We start from the raw sequence: 6,000 nt of genomic DNA, 5'->3' as shown, positions 1-6,000 counted from the left end.
AGGTGTGCAAAGAAAAACACCTATGTGTGTCTATATAGAGACATAAAACCTGAGTCACAATAAAAAGGTTTTAATATAAGAAAACTTTTCTTAATGTAGGAAAATAACTTTTAAAGGGCCAAAAATACCTTTGTACAATATAATCTGCTAACTTTAAAACTTCAACGTGCTTAAGCATCACCTATTTTATAAGACCCAACAAAAAAAGAAATCATTTACAATTTTCTTAACGATAGCTTAGATACCCATATTTTAATTTCTAATATCTATTTTCATTCCCCTGAATCATTAACTTTTCTTTAAAAAAAGTTAAAAGCACATTCAAATACGAGGACTCCTTAATTTCTAATGAACAGTACCTGCTTTTTGCTAAATATTGAGGACATAGGAGGAGATGTGGGGTTGCTAGGCATATAACTTAGTGCCAAGCCACAAAGGAAATCTAAAATTCAAAACCCAATATATAATTTATTTTTAAAGGAAACATTACTGGGAAAAATATTTTATGAATAGAGTTAGGCCAAAGTCTGCATGAAGCCATTCTCATTCCGTTTCTGAGGACAATCAAGTCTTAAAAACTCCCTTCTCTACACTCCATTCCCTTAGCTTTCATTTGACATCATCTCCTTAGCTTTCCATACTTGAACCCTGAATTGTCCCTACTGAAGCTCCCTTGTTCACATTCAGCCACCAGTTATAATGTTCTCTTCACTTATCTTTGTTATCTCTTCCTCTTCAGGAGCTCAGTTTTCTGGGATGACTCCTTGGCCTCCCCTCAGGCGCCACTTAACTCTTATTAGAAGAAAATCTGTTTAAATGTCCCCAATGTATTATCATTAGACACTGATTTAAGGCTCGATCCAGGACATGCTTAGTCCCTGGGCTTTATACATTTCAGATGCAGACAGGAAATTTTACAGAAAAATGAGTGCATGTTGCTTCCCCATGCTGCCCCCAGATGGCACTGTCATTAGCTATGCCTTTATGTCAGTTAGGTCACTGACACTTAGAAGAGGAAGCCATCTGAACCAGAAGGTTCAATCCTTGCATCTGTAGTTGCTTGTAAGGCCCTTTGAATACTTGTATGGACAGGTGAGGGGATTCTGGGCAGTATCCTGGAATGCTGACTTTCCTCTCTGGGGTCCCTGGGCCTGTCTGGGGACAGGGTGGGGAATGCATGCATTAGGTTTAGGGATTAGAGGCATTAGCCTAGGGACCTGCAGTCTCTTGCTGCCTTTTTATTTGACACTTGCCCGAGGATCGCTGGAAGGATTTTGTATTGTGCAGAAGGCTAAAAGCAGAGTCACACTTTCTCTACCAACAAACAGACTTGTTACCATGGGAACCACTGCAGAAAAGTGAAAATATGACAAGAAGCTGAGACTTAAATGTGGAGAAAATTGATAGGGAGTTGGTTTCTGCATGGCAATTTGAGCACTTGAGATTTAAAGAAACAGGATGTTCCTTATGTGGCCAGACCAGTGAAAAAGGACTTGTCTGTGGCTGGTCCTGGAGGCTGTGTGGGGAATGCAGGAAGAAAGCTGTAAGCATGCTGTAGCTTGATAAGGGGGACTGTAAAATCCAGGTCCGTCCCTGGTGATGTTAAACTCTGAAGCCCAAATGTGAAATTAACCGTATGATCAAAGGTGCCCTTCAAAGGGTATTGTCCATGTTTGGCTTGATAAATGAAAGCATCCTGCCATAACAGTTCTCACCTTTCCAAAAATCAGCACACACTACCTGACAAGAGTATTGGACACCTAATGTGTTATTGCTTGAAACATCTTCCAAATATTAAAAACCAAAAAAAAAAAAAAAAACCCCAAAACCCTCCACAACTTTCGTATCTGTGGTCCCCATCCCCTCAACAAAACAGCTATTGTAAGTAACCTGGAATTTATATTAGTTTTTCATTTAGAAAACGATTATTTCACTTTACCTGATACAAGTCCTCCTGTGCACCTACCTGTGTCATTCTGGGGCTAATAATAAACCGATCAAACCAGACTAGGATTCCAGGACAATCTGTAACAAGGACTTGGAGTTTCAGCCTAATATGAGAAAGCAGACCTACACATCACACTTTCAGAGGCCTCAGGGAGACCGCACCCGACTTGTTACTTTGCTTCCCAAAAAGCTATTTTCTGAAATCTATGAGTAATGCCTCACTCCTGTGACCTACGCCTTTGGCCCATGTTTAAATGTAATTGCCCTGAGGAGTTGAGGAAAAGTCACCCCATAGATGACTAGATTTCACCCTTGCTGGAGATCCAGTTTGCAAGTAGTAGTGACACCCTTCACCTGTCCCATCCTTCCAACACACGAAAACTAAAAACACTACCCAAGAAGCAGGAGACAAGCCATTACTGTAGTTGTCTTCAGGTACATCTAACTGCAAATGGTCTGAATAGACAGACTATGCTCCTTGTGCAGTGTTAAAGCACACTGGACATAGATTTCACTAGAAATGCTTATTTCTCACTGGCGACTTGCGGTTCTGTTAGAATTTCTCACCGAATCCTTTGACAGTCTCAGCAGTGAGTTCTTGAAATGCTAGAAGCCCGTTAAGTTTCTATTTCTCTAAGAGTGCATACGGAGTTCTGAAAACCAACAAAACACCTGGTTTTCTACTACTTGCAGAATTTGAAGACAAACTTGATAATAAACAGAAATTTGAGTGCAGTGCTCTAATGATAAAATAACACACCAGTATTTCAGTGAGTTTAGGGACCTGAGGCTTCCAAGCTTGCTTTCTACAGGTAGGATGCATTAGAATAGGTGGATGTAAGCTAATCTTTAAACCTACATGGAGCACTGCCTTTGTACTAAGGACAGGTAAGCAAATCTCTTCCTGGGACAGACAAATAAAGCAGAATAGGGTCTTCATAAGCAGTTATGCCTTTGAATTTGACATATGATAAATAAGAGGGCTTCTTTTCATTTCTGTTGTGGTCTCTAAAATCAGGCAGGAGAAGCCTGGAGGAAGACTGACTGGTCTGCCTTAAACTAAAGAGTGATCAGCTTTTTCTGTGAGATAATTGTGCTGGTTCTCTCACTGGTAGATCATACCTTGAACAAACCTGAGTTCCTCCAGGCTGAGGGACCACCTAATGCTACTGTATTTAACAGCTCTACAACATCTGTTCATTCTTCAGACAAGAATTTAAAACTTACAACACATCTCATAATGTACTGAGAATTTAAATCTGACTCCCTCAAATTTTTTAAACAATTTGATTTCTCCTCTCAAGTTTTTTGAGGTCGTGTAAGTGATTCCCTGCTCTATCATGTACCTTAAGGAGTTGTAGACTTAGCTTTTACATAATTTTCTCTAGTTTATCATACAGTTCAGCATATAGTTCACAAATAACCAGTATTGCCAGCATTAGGACACCTATTGCTTTCAACTACCGTAAGTATTTGAAAATCAAAAAAGCTTATTTCTAAGTAGAATGATGATGTCTGTGTGTTAGGCTTATGACGAATAAGTCTAGAGAGCTAATGGACAGCATGATGACTGTAGTTAACAGTATTATTGTATTGAATACTGGAAATTTGCTAAAAGAGTAGATTTCAGGTGCTCTTACCACACACGAAATGTTAACTATGTGAAGAGATGAGATGTTAATTAGATTGACTGTAGTAATCATTTCACTATGTATTTGTATATCAAACCACCATGTTGTACACCTTAATTATATATATAGTTTTTAGTTAAAAAAAAAAAAGAAGAAAAATGAAACAAGGGTATTACACTCCAAAACTGTTCTTTCTGGATTGAGGTGAAGTGTTAAATAATTAAACAGATGGTTCAATTTAATAGCACACACACACACAAAAGGTGGCTTTTTCATACTGACCACTGACTATATGTAGATACCAGGCTTTTTTCAGTACCTTTCCTTGATTATCAGCAATATGTCCAAAGTGATATCTGAGGGTCAGGATCCCTTTTACTACGTATTTAAGAAGCATGTTCTCATTTTCAAATGCAAGCATGCAGCACAGTTCATTGCAAATACTTTTAATAAATTCATTTTCTCAGTTTATGCACAAAGACATCGTGGGCAACTAAATTGCTCCAAAGTAAAACCCAGTATTTTTTCACCAAATGGCAGCTAATTTTCCAGACCATAGTTGAACTCGCATACCTTTCGAACCCTTCTCTGTTACACAGTTGCTGTCTCACTTCTCGGCTAATCCAAACCTGAGTTTTAAAATGCTTGACTTCAACCTCAAAGAGCACACAAAAACTCTGGGGTTTTGTTGGATTAAAAACCCTACCTGCTACTTCTCTTGCCAGTGTAATCTCAGAGGAGATTCTTCCCTCAGAATAAATTGTGAGACTTTAGATGGCTTCTGCCTTTTAGTGCTTAAGAGATGTTGCCAGGGCAGCTGAAACGGTCAACCCCGGAGAACCCTTAGAGAAGAGTCTGGGAATTGGCCACGCAGGCATTTCAGCTGTCCATCTGAATGGCATGCATGAGACCTGGTCTGCATCCGCATAGCTCTAGGCACTCCTTAGTTTTCTACCTTCTAGAACTATTCATGTTGCATTTCTTACTGAACAGTAATGGGTCCTGTTCTGTTCCTAAACACAAAGCATCTTCGTAATGGGAGAGTGTTTATGAGTAGTAAAAAGTACGATCTTTTCCTTGCATGTACTAGTTACAATATGCAAGTCTACATGTACATGTTTTAAGGTGTTTAAATCAAATTATTTTAAATAAAGATTTCAAGAGACACCAAAGGTTAGCTGCTCTGCTCTCTCCTCTCCTGAGGTTGCTCTCTGCAAGTGGAACAGTAGGCCTTTGTCATCAGGCGTCAGTGCCCTCCCTCCAGGTGGAGGAGCCGCCCCTGATTTCTGACTTTGACCCCCGAAGGGGCAACCCTTTTGCAAGGACAAAGCCAAATGAAAGAGGAAAGCGAGAACGTGGCTAGCCTAGTGACCATCCTCCCCGGACGTGGTTCACTCAAGGCGATGCTGAAGCTATTTACATTCTCACTGTCGCCTGAGACTTTGTCCTTTTTGAAAAAGAACATGTGTGAGCGACAGAAGCCTGACTTTCTAAGGGAATAGAAAAAGACTCCTCATCCACATTAGAAAAAGAATAAAGCTGAAAGGAAGCATTTGCCATTTTATTACACTGGGAGGGAAAGTGATAATACACTATTCTCCGTTCTCCCCGCGTATTTCCTGCCTACACAGTCGCATCTGTCTCCCCATCAGATTGTGTTTCTTGAGGGGAGGGACCATGGCTTATTTATATTTGTATCTTCCACAGTTCTCAAAATCCTTTGCTTATTAACATGTTTGTTAAATTGAATGTACAGCAAGAAAAAGATACATTATTTTAATCACTGATAATTTTTCTTAAAGGATAAACACATTGGCTAGAGGACAAATCTTAGGATGGGTCAGGGGAACACTTAGGAGAGAATTACTTAACTACCTCTCAAACCTACATGCAGGCCTGGATGAATATTATGAATGTGAGTATATATTGTTGTGGGGGTGTAGGTGAACACGCTGGAGATATTTATAGAAAGTTTAAAAAGAAAAAAAAAAAGGGCGATATAGTCCTTTGCCTTTGAGTAGTTTATGATGACCTAGGTCCCTAGGTCACAGGGATAGTAATTATCATTGTTGGGAAATATGCGAAAACCTACCAAAAAAATAAATAAATAAAGCCTGATATTGTGTGTGTGTGAGAGAGAGAGCGGGAGAGGGAGACTTAAGTTTGAATTTCTCTGAGAAATGGTCACACACAAATCTGTAATGTTTGCTAGCAACATTGGTGGTTGTATAAAGAACACAGTAGAGTGCCAATGGCCTACTGGGGAATCTGTCTTGATAACAACAACACTGTGATTCTATCGAGTGCAAAATACTTAGTGCTAAGTTGAACGACACCACAAGTATGGCTGGAAATTATGTCCAAAGACTGGCTATCAAAGATGGATAATTTAAAACAAACAGAAGGATAGAAAGTAAAGACA

This window comes from Camelus ferus, chromosome 13, assembly GCF_009834535.1.
Source record: "Camelus ferus isolate YT-003-E chromosome 13, BCGSAC_Cfer_1.0, whole genome shotgun sequence".
Classification (NCBI taxonomy): Eukaryota; Metazoa; Chordata; class Mammalia; order Artiodactyla; family Camelidae; genus Camelus; species Camelus ferus.
Note: the sequence above shows the minus strand (reverse complement) of the source record.